We start from the raw sequence: 20,976 nt of genomic DNA on the forward strand, positions 1-20,976 counted from the left end.
AGCCTGGAGAGGAGGCGGCTGAGAGGTGATATGATCACCATCTTCAAGTACTTGAAGGGCTGTCATCTAGAGGATGGTGCGGAATTGTTTTCTGTGGCCCCAGAAGGTAGGACCAGAACCAATGGGTTGAAATTAAATCAAAAGAGTTTCCGGCTCAACATTAGGAAGAACTTCCTGACTGTTAGAGCTTCCTCGGGAGGTGGTTGGCTCTCCTTCCTTGGAGGTTTTTAAACAGAAACTAGATGGCCATCTGCAGCAATGAGGATCCTGTGAATTTAGGGGGAGGTATTTGTGAGTTTCCTGCACTGTGCAGGGGGTTGGATTAGATGACCCTGTAGGTCCCTTCCAACTCTTGATTCTATGATTCTCCTGTGGTTGCCATTTTGTGACTGGCTTCACCTCCCATGGCAGCCATCTTTTTATTGCGCCCACAGTGCTATCCCAGTCCCAATCCTTCCTAACATACACTCTCTCAAGTGCCATGGCCTGAACCAAATCAGGGCCCCTCTATACCGCAGCTACTTTTAGCTGCTGAAAAAAGTTAGGCGGTCTCCTCCATTATGTGCAATTTTAGCCCAGAGACTCAAACCTAAGGGGTTATCGCTACAGGTCCTTGAAGAGGATGCTAACCTTGTCTTTACCCTGAGATTCCATCTACTGGGACAAATGAATAAAGCTAACCTCAGAGCAAGGAGCCACATGGCACAGAGTGGTAAGCTATAGTACTGCAGTCCAAGCTCTGTTCATGATCTGAGTTTGATCCCAGCAGAAGCCAGCTCTAGGTAGCCTTCTGAGGGCTTCTAGTGTCCTGGCCCACTGATGGACCTCCTGATGACACCTGATTTTGTTGGTCACTGTGTGACACAGAGTGTTGGACTGGATAGGCTATTGGCCTGATCCAACATGGCTTCTCTTATGTTCTTATGAGGTCGGTAAAATGAGTACCCAGCTTGCTGGGGGTAAAGTGTCAATGACTAGGGAAGGCAATGGCAAACCACTCCGTAACAAAAAGTCTGCCAAGAATATGTTATGATGAGATGTCACTCCATGGGTCAGTAATGACTCGGTGCTTGGACAGGGGGTTACCTTTACCTTTAGCCCCAGAGCATTCTGAATGACTGCTCCACAAGAAAAACATCCTGTATGCTAGCCAGTGGAAGGGTCAGCCATGGCATTTAGGGAAGGGAAAGGCAGCCTAACCCTGGTTTGCATTTCAGAACACATAGGATAATTCCTCAAGAACATTTATATCTCCAGTCGACAACATTTACATCCATGCCTGGAGTGACCACTGCTATAATCAAGAACAGTTATATACAGCTGAGGCCCTTTGAGCAATATGGTTTTGTTCAAAACCAAGTTTATCTTGTTTGATGCTATTTCAACACTAACACTGTGATATAAAAATACCAGCATTGAATGCTTCATCACAGCTTCTAATGAGCAGGCCTCTTGTTTGTCATACACAGAAATTTCTCCTCTCTGGCCTCCCACACAGAAATTAGGTTTCTCAAAGTGTGGTAAGGTCAGCAAGAGGGTAGAGATAGCCGCAAACTATATGTGGGTGTTAGGAATCCATGCAAAAAGAAACAAAACCCAGAATGATTCAAGGCAAAGGACTCAAGGATTTACTAGGTGGGCATTGCAGGATATGTGGTGGAGGATTTGTATCCCATGTGGAAGAAGGGTTCAAGTGGATTTACAAATGTCCGAGAAATTGCACTGTTAACAGAGGGGGATGAGCATTATCTCCAAAGAAAGACCACACAGATTGTACACAGCCTCTCTCCAGGGGGTGCAAACAAACAGAGCCACTCCCACCTCTCTGCTACATCAAAGCATATATGGCCTTTTGTTGTTGGCTATGCCCAGACTTAAAAACTTCCAGTCATGAATGTTACTAAATTAGTGCAATTAATGAGGAAGTGCAGACTCTGTCAAGAGGATGCACACTACAAAACTCCCCTGCATTCACAAGCGATGACTGCAGGGTTTTCTGTCCCTTTTCCTTGGAGAACTTGCAACAAGGGTATTCACCTCCCAAAAAGAAAAGAAATCTCTCTATTTTCAGTGAGAGATTTGTCTGGGTTGTTTACCTCTATGCTGTTAAAGAGAACTCTGAAAAGAGTAGATTAAATCCTGGGGATTAAAATTAGACTAAACAAACTGACCAGGTGTGTCCAATTTAACTCACGTGATCAGAGAATTACATGGGGCATGCTTACATTGCTAATATCCAATGCTAACACAGCACCTAAATTCCACACTGTAAACCCGGTGGGGTGACTACTTATTGTACATCCACAACTACACCCTATGTATAAGGTTAGAAAGAAACAAATGGTTTTTATCTGCAGATGCCATCAGGAATGCTTAGGAGGAACCAAACAAAATCTAATTTATGGACTCATCTCTTTAATTGAAATGTCCAAGTCTAACAGTATTGCATTTGGGAGTTAACTATTCTTCAATCTCTGCTATTTTTCAGAGGAGAAGATTATTTTTTGTTGTTGATTTTGCCTTGGTAATTTTGGCTAAAAAATGCCAATATATCCAAATTTTCTTATACTGAAGGAACTTTTTCCAGACTGGAAGTCAAACTGAGCAGTACATGAACCTTGCGGGGGGGAGGGGGCAGTTTGTTTCTGTGGCACATTTTGGAACACATCATTGAGCTGAACAAAAAGGCCTAGAATGGGGTGGCCAAACTTAACAGAAGAGACTCATAGAATAAATGTCAGATGGTCGAGAGCCGCAGAACACAAACATCAGATGGTTGAGAGCCACAAGCAAGGAAGGCAGGCAAATGGATGGGGGAAGGAGGAGGGAGTGAGAGGTGGAAAGAAAGCCACTTTAAATGCATTCTCCAACCTGCCATCTGGCTTGGCGGAGACGTGATTTAAAGAGTGAAATGCATTTTCCAAGCTGGCTGATAAGAACATAAGAGAAGCCATGTTGGATCAGGCCAATGGCCCATCCAGTCCAACACTCTGTGTCACACAGTGGCCAAAAAAATTATATATATATATATATATATATATATATATATATATATATATATATATATATATATATATATATACACACACACACACACACACACACACACACACACATACACACTGTGGCTAATAGCCACTGATGGACCTCTGCTCCATATTTTTATCTAACCCCCTCTTGAAGCTGTCTATGCTTGTAGCTGCCACCACCTCCTGTGGCAGTGAATTCCACATGTTAATCACCCTTTGGGTGAAGAAGTACTTCCTTTTATCTGATGTTATGGTAGGGGATTCAAGAGCCACACAATATGTATGAAAGAGCCACATGTGGCTCCCGAGCCACAGTTTGGCCATCCCTGGCTTAGAATAATGCCCCCCACACCCCTCTGGTAACAAACTGAAGGGGAGGATTGTTAACAGTAGTCAAACTATTTTTAATGGATACTTGTCACTATGAAAGATACTTTCATTGATAAACTCCAGATAAACCTAATAAATACATAAATAAACCTAATAAATAAACAAACAATTAAGTGTCTGATGGTTTCCAAGGTTTCTAAGAACATAGTTCAAGCACCCTGGCCTCAAGTCACTGCAAGAAATATCAGCTCAAAGAGTGGGAAGGGTTGTGGCTCAGTGGTAGAGCATCTGCTTTGCATACAGGAAGTCCCAGGTTCAATCCTTGGCAGAACAGATCAGGAAGTAGATTTTGTGAAAGACCTCTGGCTGAAACCCTGAAGAACCAATGATAATCAGAGTAGCTAATACTGACATTGACAGACCAAGGGTCTGATTCATGTGTATGTTCAGACACCAAGATTTTCCATGCTTGATGCTAACCAACTGAGACCACGGTCTGAGATTTCAAGCATCCAACAGACAAACTATTTGTTAGGCTACTGCTTGTCTGCTTTTGCTTTCTATCTTCTCAGAACTCTGTTTCATAAATTTAGTCTAGTAAATATGCCAACACTTGACAACAAAACAATGGCTGTAATTAATTCAGACGTCAAGTTGACCCTTAGCTGGCACCTACATGGTTTATACAAATCTAATTTCTACCATTTTTTTTTTAATTTAGGAGGCTATTCACAAACTGTGGTTTGTTAATTCAGATATCATATCAGATCATAATAAAGTTTCCTTATTTATGGGACTTAACAACCCCACACATGTAATGTCTAAACTCTAAATGTAGCTTCAGAGATATAAAGTCTTTTCAGACTTTACATCCATATGTATGGACAGCGTAGCAACCACGTACATCATGCCACCTACAATGCACCCAATGCACATGGTCACCATGCAATCTGAAAAGAAGATTATGTGCAGACTTTTGCATGTGCTTTGGTATGCATGAAACAAACCCTGAAAAATCCAGTTATGGTTTTCACATGCTGAAGCTGTACATGCAGGCAAAATACATGCGCTTCTCCTGTTCAAATACTGTGGTGACCATATTGGGAGGATGTACCCACAGTTACTGGGCTGCCAATACGTGTGGATGTAAAGTTTGAAAAAAGCTACAGAATATGCCTTGAACTCTACCAGTGCACTACAGCAGTCAACTACATTGCCTGAGAATCAGATTGAGTTAAAGACCAAGAGCCATGTATCCAAATAAATCCCTCATCCCCCATAAAGCAGAGGAAGATAAAGCACAGATTCAGAAATAATCCCAAACTAGACTCAGTGGGACCAGCAAGCAGGCTGGTGTGTGTTCAAGTATGCAAGGGAGGATAGCCCTTGATAACTGCAATATTTGAAAAGGAGCGTGACCTCCACTGCAAACTCACTCAACTTGCTCAAGATTGGACAGACAGTGCACAAGCAGACCAAGTTAGCAACATCTATTGTCCTTGGAGCAATTCTTGCACCTGAAACTGTTCTCCCTTGATAAACATGCCCAGATTAGCTCTTGGCAAGGGCTCCATATTTTCTTAGCACAAGGTTGCAAAGGACTAGTCATGTTTCAAGAAAACCAATACAAGGATCGCTGCTATTATGGGAAGTGACAGAACAAAGCCCCATCAGGCCAGTTAAGAGCAAAGCATCCTCCAAAGAATGAAGTGAGTGCCAGGAGATGTTGTGAAACATTTTGTTTGCTTTGGACGGCTCACCTTCAGAAAGTAGTTCTCAAACTCAGGAGCCCCTGGGAGGGGTCTCTGATACAACACAGGACTGTAATTTAGGGTTGCCAAGTCTTAGCTTGGCTTCAGCAGCAGATTGTTCTTTGCAATGACATCATCCATCATGCTGGGGACACTCTAGGATATGAGTAAAACTCTGTGGTACCATAGAGTTCTTACCTAAATGCTAGAGCACCCCCATCACACCATGCCCTGTATGATGATGTCACTTTCGAGTTACGTCATCATTCCAGACATGTTGTGCAATGATGGAACTCATTGGGGGCAGGTATCCTCCCGGCAGCCCACTCTGTGCCAGTGGGTTGAGAGCACCCAAACTGGGGGAAACCCCTACTATAATTAGATGGGGGAGCAAGACTGACACACTTTATATGTGCAGATACGCCTAATAATTACATTTGAGACCATCATTTAAAAAACAGTGAACTGATAATCCATCTTCCTCAAGGACAATAAAGTTTTACCTTCCCTGATCTTATGCTCAGAACAACTTTGTGAAGTAAGTTATACAAGCAAGTGACTGGCACAAGGCTGCCCAGTGAGCTTCATGGAAGAGTGGGGACTTGAACCAGAGCCTAGTCTGACACCAGGGGTACCCAACCTTTATGAGTCTGTGGGCACCTCTGAATTCTGACACAGCATGGTGGGCACAGCCATAAAACGGCTGCCACAACATGGCTACTGCAGGAAGCAGAAGCCACCACAAAACAGCTGCTAAGGATTACCTTCAGTAAAACAGTGAAGACCCTTGTGCTGTGATAGCAGCTGCTGCCAAAGCAACCTTTTAAAAAAATCTGCACACCAAATAAAATCTCCTGTGGCCAATCAGAAACTTTGCTGTACAAAAGCCCAACCTGGGTCTGCCCACTTTCTAAAAACACTTTCAAAGAAGGCATCGGGTAGGATTGCTAGGTCCCTCCTGAAAATCTCCAGGTATTTCTGAATCCAGAGACAGCAAGCCTAGGCATGAGGAGTGGGATTGTTTCTTTCCTGCTGTACCATATCTAAATTAACCCCCACCCCAAAGCTTCTATTAGTTCTGTGGAAGGGAGGTAGAGGAACAGATGCTGCAGGTAAGGTATGCAGGTACACAATTTGTTTCTCCCAGAGAAGTCCATGGCTGCCATTTACTTACCCAGAATAAAACAATGTACATAACAATATCATTGGTATGGGGAGAAAGAACATCACTGCTAGGCAGACACCATTGCCGCATTAAAGAACATACTGTGTTTTTGGGCACTGTGATGCTGTGTACCACTTTGTCTCTATACAATATATTGGACATCTGTCCTCCTCTGGTCGTAATGGAAGCCCTTCATTAGTTAGATATTCATTTATTCAGAATTCAAAACAATACTCTTGCTGTAATCAAATGCCATATTTCTACATATGGTTGCCAGCCACAAATTTATTCACCCAATTTTAACATGGACTCATTTTCTCCCTTTTCCTTCCATTCCTCTACTTCATCAACCACAATCAGTATGATGAATGCAAATGTGCCCGTTTACTTGACACATTATTCAATACAACATATTTTAATATTAAACACATAACGCATCAGACCTGTTCTTTAACTAAACAAAAAAATCAAGTGCAGAATTAATTCTGTAAATTTCCATTAATAACTAATAGTAGCAATTCATCCACGAGTGTCAAGTCAAATAGATTTGCAGCACAACACAAGAAAACAATCACTGAAATGTGTTTTCATTTGTTTCTATTCATTTTGTTAACATTTTGCACTATTGAACTTGCATTACACTGGCATTAGAAACGAAGCACGTGTGGTGAGCAACGTACTTCCCTGAAAACTCTTTGGAGGAAGGCTGGGAAAAACAAAGCAGAAGATGGAAATAAAGGTGGAAAGCAACAGTGGGGGTGTTCGGGGCGGTCTGCAGGAATTACAGTTCCAAAAGATACCTTGGCATACTTTAACCACGTTTCTGTACTCCATTTACATTTCATAGGTGTTAAACTGAACCGGTGACCTTTCTGTCCTCATATAACTACGCCTGTACACAAATTATTCAGACCTCATATTTAGCTACTTAAACTTCCTTTTTGATGCTAGGTATCATAACAGCTTTCTTCTTATTTTATTGCAAGTGGCAAAAAATGAAGGGAATTTGCCCCCTAATGGATAGGAAAGGGTTAACTTTATTCTTTCTCTTCTCAAAGTTTGCCCGTTTCACATTGCAAGGTGTTCTAAAAGGGGTACATTGCATTTGCAAGTTGTATCACAAAACAATTTTGACGACTACAATAAAGATCGCCACGCATTCACAACCAGGAAACATGCTTTCTTAATTTTCTGGTGATGCTGGAGTTTGATTCTAGCATAGAAAACACAGCCCACCCATCTCTCTTTAGGAAAGAATCAAAGAATAAATAAATCCATTTTCAGTTTCTGGTTTCTCCCCTCCAACACACCACGAAGCATGAGTCACTTAATGAACATAATCCTTCCCCCTTGCTTTGATATTATTCAAAATCTGCAGATCACTCATTCAAAAGATGGGGTGGAGAGGGGGAGGCGGAGAAGGAAGGGGTTGACAGGGTACATCCATACTATACCAGGAAGCCCAATTTATTGATTCAGATCTGCTATAAAGAAAACAATGCCGCAAAGTAGATTTCAACAGTACAATCCTAGTCGAGGGACGACGAAAAAGAAATTTCTGTTTACCTCAATGCAGGATTCCTCAGGCAAGGCAGGAGATAAGCTATAGAATTGTTCCTGTAGCCACCAATCCTCTTTTCCCCCTCTTTAGTTTATTATAAACTCTTTTACAATCCAGGCAAGTAAAAAGCCTTCCATGTCTCCAATGCAATGCCTTCTGCTCTGAGTGAAACTTTCTCATTTGCATAAAAGCCACTTCTAGCCTATGGGACTTTGAACAGCTACATGGTACATTCGCTGCCTTAACATGCTTTCCCAAGCATGACATCATCAGTCTCCATGGTTACGTTAACCCCACCTGCCTAACATGACAGAACAACCTGTCAGGTTCAGACTGCACAAATACAATTCGACTGTTTTGTTTCAAGTAAATGTTTAACAGCCTGTTCCTTGACATGCTAATAGAACTAGAAGTTAAGTGACTCTTAAAACATTAATTCACGTTTTATTTGCTTTTGAAGTCAAACTAACTGACAGACTGAGTGATATATATAGAGAGATATATATTTGAACAACATACTGTTATTTGCATTTCCCTGTCCAACAATTCCTGCTGTGGAACATCCCCCCCCCTCAGAAAACCCCCCAAACCTATTATGCTGAAGAGCCACATGTTTTGAGACTTTACTATTACAGCTTCAGTAGATTCATTGTTTCCCTTTGCTCCTGTTTTTTTAAAAGAACCCACAATCCCCTTTAGATGACAGAACCTGTAAAACAGGTCTCTCCTGAAGGGTTTCCCTCCCCATTTTCTTTGGAAGGAATTCAGCTATTTTGAACAGCTTTTCAACGCAAGAGTTACTTCAGTCTCACAACTTATGAACGGTTAGCCTTCTGTCCCCTTGTTCATTGGTGTCACTCTCCAAGGTAGAAACCATAACAAAACACAACAATACAGTTCGGCAGACCCACCTGCAGCTCAGAGAACTGGGAGGTCCCTCAGAAGCCATCTCTCCGAAGCCTCGGTACCTTCCTTCTGAACTACCCCCTCCTTCCTTTACATTCTCATTTCCTTCTTTTCAGTAAACAGTGGATCTCATTAGTGTTTCAGTTTCATGAGCATTCAGGGATACCATGATTAAAAGATGCCGAAAATTCCATCCCTCCCCTGTCCCACAGAAAAAGAAAACCTATTTCCTAACCCCACTCTGTCAACACCTTTTGGAGTTGTGACAATCTTCCTATTATTCTTTTTTAAAAAAATCTGACAAGTCATGCCCAAGTGTGTGGGGGATAGTTCTGCAATAACAACCACACCCGCCGGAGTGTATTGTTTGTATCATAATAGTGCCCAGAGGCCCGATGTGTAGATAAGAGCTCTTTTGCTATCCTTGCAGGGAGCTTTCACACAGGCAGCAAGGCTCCCGAAGGCTTTTTAAAAAGACCCCTTCCACATCCAAAGTTAGAGGAACTTCAGGAAGAACTAGTTGGAGGAAAATCCCTGGGATTTTCCGGTGACCATGGAGAAAATCTTATGTATGCTTATGGTGCCTTTGGATCCTATCCAAAACCCATTGGTGAGTGAAAAATTCATAAGGGTAAAAGAGGAAACTGAAAAAAATATATAAACAGATCCATACCCTGCTTTTACCGGGCTCCTTCTCAGAAGGCTCACAATAGATGGGATTGTGTCCCAATTCAGGGTTCAGAGGAAGAAAAAGGAACTTCCCAGAAGAGTTCCCCAAATACAGTAGACCACTGCCATTCTCCAGTTCATGACTTGTGATTTTGCTGATTTGCTATCCATGGTCCAGTTTCATGATGTGGCTTCCAGACTGTTCCAGGCTCCCACTGTGCCTTGATTGTAATTGTTGCATCAATAAATTTTGTGAGAAATATGGTTGTTTTGTGGGTTTTGCCATTTGGAACAAATGCTCTGCAAATGATGAGGGCCCACTTTACATGGTCTCCCAACTTAAATTTTTACAATAATATTACCAATTCTGGATGCTGTTGCAAGGTCAAGTTTTAAAAGAAGAGATTGGATTTATGCCCTGTCCTTCGCTCAGAGCAGCTTACAATCTCTTTCCCTTCTTCTCCCCACAACAGATGCCCTGTGAGGTAGGTGGGGCTGAGAGAGCTCTGAGAACTGTGACTGACCCCATGATCACCCAGCAGCTGCATGTGGAGGAGTGGGGAACCAAGCACATTCTTCCAGATTAGAGTCCACTGCTCTTAACTATTTAGGGTTGCCAGGTCTGACTCAAGAAATATCTGGGGACTTTGGGGGTGGAGACAGGAGACTTTGGGGGTGGAGCCGGGACCAAGAGTGTGACAAGCATGATTGAACTCCGAAGGGAGTTCTGGCAATCACATTTAAAAGACCACATTCCTTTAAAATTATTCCTTTGGAATAATGAAGGATAGGGGCACCTTCCTTTGGAATAATGAAGGATAGGGGCTCATAGAATTGGACCCCCTGGTCCTATATTTCTGAAACTTTGGTGGGGCGGGGTTGAGGAGAGGCAACAGATGCTATGCTGAAAATTTGGTGCCTCTACCTCAAAAAACAGCCCCCCCCAGAGTCCCAGATACCCACAAATCAGTTTTCCATTGTAGCCTATGGGGACTGTTCTCCATAGGGAATAAAGGAGTGCCCAGCAGACATTCCCCACCCCCGCTTTCTGATTACCCTGAAATTGGGAGAGGGCCTCCAAAATGGGGGGTCCCCTGACCCCACCTGGGGATTGGCAACTCTATAACTACTATACCAAATAGGACTGTGCTGTGTGAGTAGTCCCTAAAACCCTACCTGCTGCTTACCAAGCAGCTCCAGTCTTATCAGCTGCTGAGGTATTTAGCAACTTTCCTTGGAAATCCAGATTGGCTTTGAAACCACAATCTGGATGAAATTTGCAGTGGTGCTGTGGTTTAGGTCAATATCTTTTGTCTGGGATTCCTCCTGCCCTCTTCCCCTAGAATCTTGTCTGCTTGGATCTGTCTTCCTGGAATTTGTTGTGGTTGACCTGCTTCTTCATGTCTGTCCTTGTCCTGGAGAGACAGTTCATCAAACTGCATTTAGTTGCTGGGGGAGCATTCTGCAAAGACTAGCAGATCTGTCTGCCAACTCCAGTTAGTTGCTTGAGGCCTGGTTCTCTTCTGATTGATGGTTCTCAGAATCAGACACATCAATTTGCCCAAAACATAATGTGCATTTAGAGACTTTTACCCCCACCCCACCCCTCAAAAAGAGAGACAGAAGTATTCAAAATATTGATTTTTCAAGTTAATCTTCCCAGCACAGTTTTAACAATTTGTGCTAGTTCTCTTCCATACCCAATTTGGTTTTGCTCAGTTCATCTTGGCATTGGAGCAGTCCATTTAAGTGGAAATGGAGGGACAAGTTTTTAGGACTTGCATGGAAGGAGACCACTGTGGGCTCAGCAGGACATCTGTATGAAACCTCAATGGGACACACATAGGGTTCTCTCTCTGCTTCCTTTCTGCATACAGCCCTGTAGAGTCTGCCTGAGGCAGTTCTGTGGGTACATTAACTGAACACTTACAGGTTGGAGTGAGGTCTGCTACTGTATGATCTTGCTGTTTTTCTACATGCGTTCACTCATCCTGACATCATAGTCTGAACATGGCTAGTGTACTTGCTTAAAGATGGCTTTCTGAAGTAACACTAAAGGTAAAAAAAGTGCCTGATTCTCAGCTCCAATATCTGGCAATGGGACTTTAGTGACTTCTCTAGGCTTTATCTAGAGAGGAGACTGATTACCCACCATCTAGGGAGGTGAAAATTTCTCACACTGTTGCTATTAACAGGTACTAATGTCTCCACAGTATCTGGAAACCAGCTGTGAACACACTCAAACTGCAAAATGTGCTCACAGTTACTTAACCATAGAGTGGAATTTAGCATGGGGGCATCATTTCTGATGTTTTTAACTCCATGTGATTTTCTTCCCTTCTCAAGAGCATCTATATTTATGATCAAATTTCTGATTCTGCAAACCAAAGATTTAATGCTGTTATAAACTCATAGGTGGGCCCTTGTACTAGGTATTCACCTGAACAAGTACACATCCCTTTCCTATAAAAGGGTGCCTGATTTGCACTGGTAGCATGCTATCATTATTATGAGGTATAAACTAATAACCATAACAATACAAACACTCGATTTGATCTTGAATATATCTTGTTGAAAATTTCCCACCCTCTCATTGCTCCAATGAAACCTGAACTGATACCCAAAGAGCACACAAAGTAGTAGAGGCACAGCCATATGAACAATGGACACTCCCACTGCTGTAGAAATTCATTCTGAGGAAAAGTGGGGAATGTTCCATTTCTGCAAAATGAGCAACAGAACCAGTTAAAGACAAAAACCAAAGAGATTTAGTTCTCTTAGTTTAGTTGTTAGTGATATAATGTTCCAGCATCATGTACAAATTTGGAACTTTTTTTTTCACCTTGGATCTGTACTTATTGCAAAAGCAAGTGGAAACTTAGGTACTTTGATAGGATTTCTGTTAGTATCTACAATATCAATAGGGTAAGTTGTGCAACATAGGAACATACATATATTCAGTACTACTAAAAATATACTTTTTACTATTATTTTCTTGTTAATGGTATCTGAAGGAGTATGCTTGCATACGAAAGTTTACACCTTGAATAAAACTTTGTTGGTCTTATAGGTGCCACTGGACTCAAACTTTGTTCTGTTTCTTGTCAACAAATATGGAAGAAGGGTGAGGCCAGGAGCTTGGATCTCTGTATATAAGGCCAATACAGTAAAAGGAGGCTGGAAGAAAATACCTTAGCTTCAAACTCTTACAGTCTTATGGATTTGCCTTATATCAAGTCAGACCATCTAACCTAGAATTTATGATTCCTTTGAAAGAAGTGGTTGTGAAACTCCTCCTGAAGAAGCCATCAACAGAGCCATATTAGTTCAGTAATTGCTATTCAGTGATTATAGATCACTTTTGGGGGGCAAGAGTGTGATGGCTATACAGTTCCAGGCATTCTCAGAGGAAATAAATTATTTGTGTCCATTTCAATCCAACTTTAGGTCTAGTGTGGTGACTGAAATGGACTTAATCATACCAATAGATGATCTTCACCAGGACTGTGACAGGGAGAATGAGTCCATGTTGCTTTTCCTGGATTCATGGGCAGCTTCTGATACCATTGACCACAGTATTGCCCTAGACCAGCTGGCCAGCAAGGGGATTCACTCAGGTAGTTTTACTCATCTTACTGATAGGCCCAGCAGTACTTTTAGCAAGTTTAGTAAAACTGTTTCAGCAGTAAGCAGTATCAGTAAGATGAGTAAAACCACCTGAGGTATGATTGATTGACCCTATTGAATCTACATTACAGGCAGGGCCGGCTCACCCACTAGGCAAATTAGGAAATTGCCTAGGGCGCCGGGAAGAGGGGAGTCTTCCCCTCTTGTGCTCTTCCCCCTCCCAATCCCCAAGACAAATAGCTAATCCCCCCCCCCCACACTGCTGCTGTTTGACTGCCAGCTGGGCCACCTTCTGCACACATACACTGGCTCTGGCCCAAGGGCACACTCAAATGAGCGCCACTAGCCTCGGCCCTACCCACTTCGACACAGGCATCTCAGCGTTCTCTCTTAAGAGAGCATTGGAGGAAGCTTCACTCCCCCTCCCTTCTGGTTCTGGAAAGGGAGGGGGAGAGAAGCCTCCTCCAGCACTCTCTAAAGAGAGAACTCTGAGATGCCCATGTTGAAGTGGGTAGGGCCAAGGCTAGCAGCACTCCTCTGAGCACGCAGGGGTATATGGGTGGAGCGCGGTGCCATGTTGCAGTGCTGTTGAAGGGAGGGGGCGGCGGCCTGACCTGGTGTGTGTATATGCACGCAGCATGCATGCGCCTCGGGCCCCCAGGGACTCGGGCCTGTGTGGCGGTGGGTAGTGAGTCTGCCTGGGGTGCCACGCACCCTAGGGCCAGCCTTGATTACAGGGAAGAGTTCTGTCTTCATTCTGTTTAACATCTATCTAAAAATGACTAAAGAGTGATGTGTCATCAATATGCAGGAGACGCACACCTCCATCCCTCTAAGTCATATATCATTCCAGCCTTTTTAAAATTTCAGTGCAGTCTATCCTTTTCCAGGCTCAATTCAAAGTGCTGAGAATAGTGCAACCTAATGATCAGCTACTTCTGTACTAGCCTGTCTGCCAACAAAGAGCTACTTAGAACACCTTACTGTATAAGACTCCACCTTCTAGGGTTGCCAATCCCCAGGTGGGGGCAGGGGATCCCCCGGTTTGGAGACACTCCCCCTGCTTCAGGGTCATCAGAAAGCGGGGAGAGGGGAGGGAAATGTCTGCTGGGAACTCATATTATTCCCTATGGAGATTTATTCCCATAGAAAATCATGGAGAATTGATCCGCGGGTATCTGGGGTTCTGAGGGGACTGTCTTTTGGGGTAGAGGCACCAAATTTTCAGTATAGCATCTCGTGCCTCTCCCCAAAACACTCTCCAAGTTTCAAAAAGATTGGACCAGGGGGTCCAATTCTATGAGCCCCAAAAGAAGGTGCCCCTATCCTTCATTATTTCCTATGGAAGGAAGGCATTGAAAAGGTGTGCCATCACTTTAAATGTGCTGGCCAGAACTCCCTTTGGAGTTCAATTATGCTTGTCACAGCCTTGACTTGGCTCCATCCCTGATGTCTCCTGGCTCCACCCCCAAAGTCCCCAGATATTTCTTAAATTGGACTTGGCAACCCTACCACCTTCTGATGAGTGGCAGCCAGAAATGGAGCTTTTTTCCAGTGGTAGCACCTTGATTATATAAAGCCCAACTCACACAGATTCATCATACAGCTGGATTACCAGTTAGGCAACATATGATGATGTTTCCATTTGCCAGGGCCTTTCGAGTGTACGCTGTTAGATGTGTTACTGCGGAAACAGTTTTACTAAACTCGCTGATTATTGTTTTATTTAAGGAACTATTTCATCCTGACTGGTTTTTTATTGCAGCAACAAATCTTTATAAACAAAACACAATCAATAAAATACTGCAGTCAGTAAATAATGCAGTAAACTGTTTAATCACAATGAAGCCCATCCATACTAGAAGGCAGATAGTATAAGGAGCCATTCTTTTGTTGCATTGCTATTACAGTTGCTATTGTGGATCTGCTTTAGCATAGTTTAAATTATTTATTGCACTTATCCTTTATATTCCACAGCTGTTACCATTCTGCTATGATCTTCCTGCTATTTTTACTGTGTTTTATTGATCATTACTATTGGCTTATACATGTTAAGTTGATTATGGCCTTTATTGATTCTTGCACTTGTATGGACTCAGGCACTTATGGACTGCATAATAAAAACCCTTAATAGATATCTGAGCCCAAGGAAATGGATGTGCAAGGAGTTGTGCCTTGAACCTCCTGCACACAAGCTGTTTGCTCTGCCACTGAGCTTCGGCACTTCCCACCCACACTGGGATAATCATGAATGCCCAAAGCAAGTCCAGGCAACAGAAGTCTCCATACAGCAAGAAGATAACATAACCCTCTTTGCAACATTAATACTATACGAGCTGGTCTCCTAATGGGAACATATCTCTGGCAGTCAGAAGTAACAAAATGCACTTTATGTCTGTCACAAGTAAGGAATCAGGCTACCACCAGTCTGGTACAGATCTGTCTGGGAAAGCCCAGAGCACTCACTCAACCCTTCTGTCTTCCTTCTCAGCAAATACCTTCCTCTGTGACTGAAGAGGCATGAGGACCCAGGCAGTATAACAATAATAAGTTTATTGTAAGCACTCAAGAACAAACAAGTGAGTTTTAATTACCCTATATACTCGAGTATAAGCCTAGTTTTTCTGCCCAAATTTTGGGCAGAAAAAAACCCTCCTCGGCTTATACTCGAGTCACTATTCCGCCAGCATCCCCGGAATTCCAAGGACAGCTAAAGCTGGAGTTCAACTCTCCCTGTCGTCTCCCTCATTTGGCAACCTTCGGCTGATCACTCCCTTTTAACGCCGTGCTAATAATAACCTTCTGTCGGCATCCTCTGAGGCTGTGAAGCCCGGAGAGACAGACCGTCAAGGAAGCGCTGCACAACAGCGGGATTAGCCGGAGAGAAGGGCAAATTGGGGAGGTGGCAAGAGCTGCTCCATCTGCGAGGCGGGGGAAAGGCGATGGCGGCGGCCTCAACCCCAATCACCTCACACTCAAACTCCTCCTCAGCGGGCGCCAAGGGAGACCCGCCGCTGCTGCTCCTCCCACCCCTTCAGCCGGTCCTGCCGTGACGCCTCCACGTTGTGCGCAGCCGCAGCAGCTCCCGGCGACTGTTGTATCCGGCCGGCGCCTTTTTCTCCTCCTCCCTTTCCCCCTCCCCGCTTCCCTGTAGAAACTGCCGTTGCTGCCGCTGTTGCCACCTCCCTCCCCTTTTTTCCCCCTTCACCCGGCTGCGCCCCGATCACAAGCTCGCCTCCCTTCCTTCCCCCCTCTATGACGCGATGGCAGCGGCCAACTTCGGCAAGATCCAGATAGGGATCTATGTGGAGATCAAGCGCAGCGATGGTGAGCGGCGGTGGGGGGCGAAGGAAGAGAGTGTGGGATGGATGGATGAACGGAGTGGTTGTGGAGCGGCCGCAGGAGGAGCATCAGCAGCCGCCGCCCCCTGCTCTCCTCAGTGAAGGGGGAGGGGTCGTGCTGGGACTGGTGTTTTCAGTCTGACCAGAAATAACTTCTGCCTTGGTATTGTTGATTTGTGTTCTGCACCACCATTCTCCTCATCTTTCATTGCAAGCAGCATTGTGGCCTTACCTGCCACAGGAATAGTAACTGCTGCGTTTCCCACCCTCGGCTTATACTCGAGTCAATAAGTTTTCCCAGATTTTTGGGGTAAAATTAGAAGCCTCTGCTTATATTCGGGTCGACTTATACTCGAGTATATACAATATTAGTGCAGCAGTGAAAAAGGGAAAAACAGCAAAGGTGGCACAAAGAAAATAAAAGCCCTGATGCGACTAACTACATGTTCCCTCCTTCTGCTTCCAACTTACTCATCCCTCTTTGGATGAGGGAACTCTCCTGCTGCAGCCTCTCTCCAGCTCAGCCTTTCCAGAACGAACACTTCCACCACTCTAGCTAGGCCACTTATCCTTTTCTTCCAGGTCCCACCCCTCTATTCTCCATCGGGAAAGTTTTCCCTCCAAAACTTCTGCCCACCCAATCAGAGGGACAGAAAGGTTCCTGGGAGATGTAGGCCTGGTTGCTACTCTAATACAGGCTTCCCTGGAGCTTGTAGGCTGCACTAGGCCTAGGATCATGACAGTTACTATCACTATCATGATGTTATCCTTATTATCCTCTCAGATAAATCTATTTGGCTACAAACAATACTAGATTGAATGGAACATTAAACTAACCCCATCCTGGGCTTTTGTGTACCCTAATCACAGTAGACCTGAAAGATGACCTGTTTCCACAAGGACCTGTCCACTGATTTGAGACACTGGGCTAGTTTTTCCACTAGTGAGAAGAGGATGACAAGGTCCTCTTTGATGACAAAAAAGGTGATGAGGATCATGGACATGCATCGCAGAAGTCATGTGTAATGATGGAGGGAAACTTAGTGAGAATGAATGAACCAACCCATTCTGCAGAAGTTCCACTCTGTATATCATCACCATCAGAAGACAGGTAGGGGGCCACCACAGAATGGCCATTCTCAGTTGTAGCCCCTCAGCTCTGAATAATAATAATAATAATTTTTAATTTATATCCCGCCCTCCCCACCAAAGCAGGCTCAGGGCAACTTACATGTCCACTGTAGTTTGCCTGGTGCTGACTCCTTTATGTTCTTATGCCGGGGGAAAGTTTTAATTTTCAGAATCATTTTCTTGATTTCCCACCCCCTCTCCCCAGATTCATATATATTATTTACCAAGCTCTGAATTCTTTACTTGTTTTAAAGCAACTGCTTAGTTTTAATTGCTTTCGCCCTCCTTCTTAAGATTATATTTATTACCTACAGCTGTTTTTAAATTGGATAATATATTATTTTATATATTTTATTCTTTCAGTCAATATTTTTAATGTTCCACTGCAAAGTGTTGCCATCTGTTTCAGTCCTAGAAGCTTCATCCTCCGTTCAAGACTATCACAGAGCCTAACTGGTGCTAGTCGGACAGTCTTCCCCTACGCTGAGTTCCATCCTTCTAAGCTCACTAGTTTCAGCAGTCTTAGAAGTGTGCAACTCTGCTTAGGGCTCAACTGCAAGTGACTTTCCTTGTTCCTTGGATGTAAATTTCCTAACAGATTATTGTGGTGGATCTCCTGCTCATTCCTGGCCTTTACAGACTCTGTATCCCTCCAGAGTCTATACACATTTTCCTTCTGAGAGTAAATTGCTGTTCTGCTTGTCCTGGTGCCTTATAAGAGAATCCTTGGAGTCCACTGAGATAACCAGCCTTCAGCCTTTGAGCATCCCAAGAAAGGGTGCATCATCACACAAACACACGTCCACATGCTAATACAAAGTTGCTAGGGACTGCAAGTCACAGGTTGTTTCTAGAGAGAAGGAATGAACTTGTATGGATTCTATGAAGAAGAAGAATCACAATTAGAGCGGTCACAATCTCCTTTACCTTCCCCCCCCCCCCCAACAACAGACACCCTGTGAGGTAGGTGGGGCTGAGAGAGCTTTTTACAGCAGCTGCCCTGTGAAAGTTATGGCTGACTCAAGGCCATTCCAGCAACTGCAAGTAGAGGAGTGGGGAATCAAACCTGGTTCTCCCAGATAAGAGTTTGCGTACTTAACCACTACACAAAACTGGCTCTCTACTATGAGAAGTTGAGTGGTAAAGCAGCAGTACTGCAGTACTATGGTCTGAACTCTCTGCTCATGACCTGAGTTTGATTCCGGCAGAAGCTGGATTCAGGTAGCCGGCCCAAGGTTGACTCAGCCTTCCATCCTTCCGAAGTCGGTAAAATGAGTACCCAGCTTGCTGGGGGGGGGGAAGTGTAAAAAACTGGGGAAGGCAATGACAAACCACCCCGTAAAAAGTCTGCCGTGAAAACATTGTGAAAGCAACATCACCCCAGAGTCGGAAACAACTGTTGCTTGCACAGGGGACCTTTCCTTTTCCTTTCCTGGATCACAATAAAGGGGAAAAATTATTCAAGGCAAAAGTAACAAGGCTTGATCCCCTTTGAGAAATTATGCTGTTCAGTGGTTACTCAGTCAGTCATTATATACGCAGCTCAGGACTGATTATTACAAACACACAAACAGGAAAGATCCCTTTGATTTTGCTCATGCATGCTTATCCAAAAAGAAGCCCCTACTGAGTTCAGTGGGACTTGCTCCCTAGCAAGTGATCTTAGATCTGCAGCTTTAATAAATTAGCAAGTAGGACACATTTAAAAAAAAACAAAAAACAAATAGCAAATGCAGTTACTGCATTCCTGCTGTAATTTATTGGCTCCAGAGAGGGATCAAGTTGCAAAACATATAGGATATCCCTGCAGTAGTCTGTTCAAACTTGGCTGGCAAATATCTACATTAGTGGAACTAAATATTTACATGACTCAGGAAAGATCTAATCTCACACTTCTGCCATTATTTTTTTAAAAGCAATTTGTGCATTATCTTTACTTACCACCCTGCATCCTCCACACAGATACTACAGTCCATTACACAGATAACAAGTACAATCAGTGAAGCAGCAGACGGAGGATTTCAACGTTTATGGGGAAAAGGGGGTGTGAGCATAGTCCTTGGCCATTTACAACAGCTGGCAGGAAATCAGAACCCTCTTAGGGCACAAGTTGTGACTGCTGTGAGGAACGCCAGCAAACATGTGACATGCCAGCCTTGCACATGAACATGTCTACCTTAAACACCAGCGGACTCATGCCTGGGATATCCCAGATACAAGTATGTCAGTGTTTCTTCCTATTTGGTATTGAATGTCCACGTGTTACATTTCTGCTGTAGGAAATGTTAGTGTTACAGCCAGTGCTTTCTCTAACTATCATAATATGTAGAAAAACCATAGACTTGCTTCTACATGGCCCCCTTTCACAAGGAATATATGCATTTAAGCTTTGCATTTCCTGTGTCTGCAATTTAAATTATATTGGCTAGCCCACTGATTAGAAAATGGCCCTTTTCCACTTTCTACCCTGCAGTAGTATCATTCACACAAGAGACAAAATCCAGACTATGATGCAGCATTGGAGCCAACTGTGGAAATTTCCTTTGGCTTTGCATTCTATGGCGAGAATGGCGTAGGGAAAATGGAAAGAGTCCTAACTTTTTAAATTTTTTTTCAGCTATCTGAAATGAGAGAATCTTTGGATTTGTGCTGGTCAAGAATCTCAGTTCTAATTAAATTATACCGCCTCACACACCAGACCCTCATAAGGAGCAGCTAAATTTTGGTCCACAGAAAGCCAGATCACATTAAACGTGGGAGGCAAGTTTTTGCTGGTAAATTAACAAACTAAATATTTGGATTATTCCATCAACGAAACCCCACTTTCCATTTCTCTTTTATTAGGCAGGATTATGCTGCTACTTGTACTGGTCAGACTGTGAGGGTTTGTGATGTAAATTGGCTTCAACTTAATACATCTTTAATTAAGGGGAGTCAATTTTAATCAATGAGGGCAAACTTTAATTAAGAATGAAATATTAATTAGTGAAAGATAGAGTAAAGCCACTATTTTTGAGGACAGATGTGTTATATAAAGAATAAGAAAAAATAGAAAACAATAAAGTCAACCTTTCTTCCTTACGCATTTTTATTTATATATCCTGCTTTCCCCCCTAATTTGGACCCAAAATAGATAGCAGTGAATACGCAGAGTTGTGGCTCCATGGCAGAGCCTCTCCTTGGCATGCAGAAGGTTCCAGGTTCAGTCTCCATCATCTCCAGGTAAAAGGATCAGGTAATAGGTGAAGTGAGGCTCTGCAGAGCCACTGCCAGTCAGTTAAGACAACACTGATCAATAGTACAGACTCAGTAAGACAGCATAACACATTCACCTAAAAGTGAGACTTTTGAAGTATGTGGGACCCAGGCCATCAAAGCTCTCTGAATGGATGTCAAAACAATATAGAGAAAATAAAAACAATAAAACTGGAACACTCGTGTGATGTCCCTCCTGTGACCAAGTCTC

At 43.4% G+C, this 20,976-nt stretch overlaps 1 protein-coding gene across 5 annotated transcripts in view; it reads right to left on the minus strand.

Annotated features, from left to right (window-relative positions):
- Positions 1-20,976, minus strand: part of KIAA1217 (KIAA1217 ortholog) — a 570,030-nt gene that overhangs the window by 269,052 nt on the left and 280,002 nt on the right. The window contains exon 1 of one of the 5 annotated variants that reach the window (XM_060248360.1): positions 7,842-7,993. The exons of the other annotated variants lie outside the window; for them this stretch is intronic. The gene's annotated coding sequence lies outside the window, so the exon portion shown is untranslated. Of the gene's footprint in view, positions 1-7,841; positions 7,994-20,976 lie in introns of those variants that run through there. 5 annotated transcript variants of the gene reach the window in all.

Source organism: Heteronotia binoei, chromosome 10, assembly GCF_032191835.1.
Source record: "Heteronotia binoei isolate CCM8104 ecotype False Entrance Well chromosome 10, APGP_CSIRO_Hbin_v1, whole genome shotgun sequence".
In the NCBI taxonomy this organism is placed as follows: Eukaryota; Metazoa; Chordata; class Lepidosauria; order Squamata; family Gekkonidae; genus Heteronotia; species Heteronotia binoei.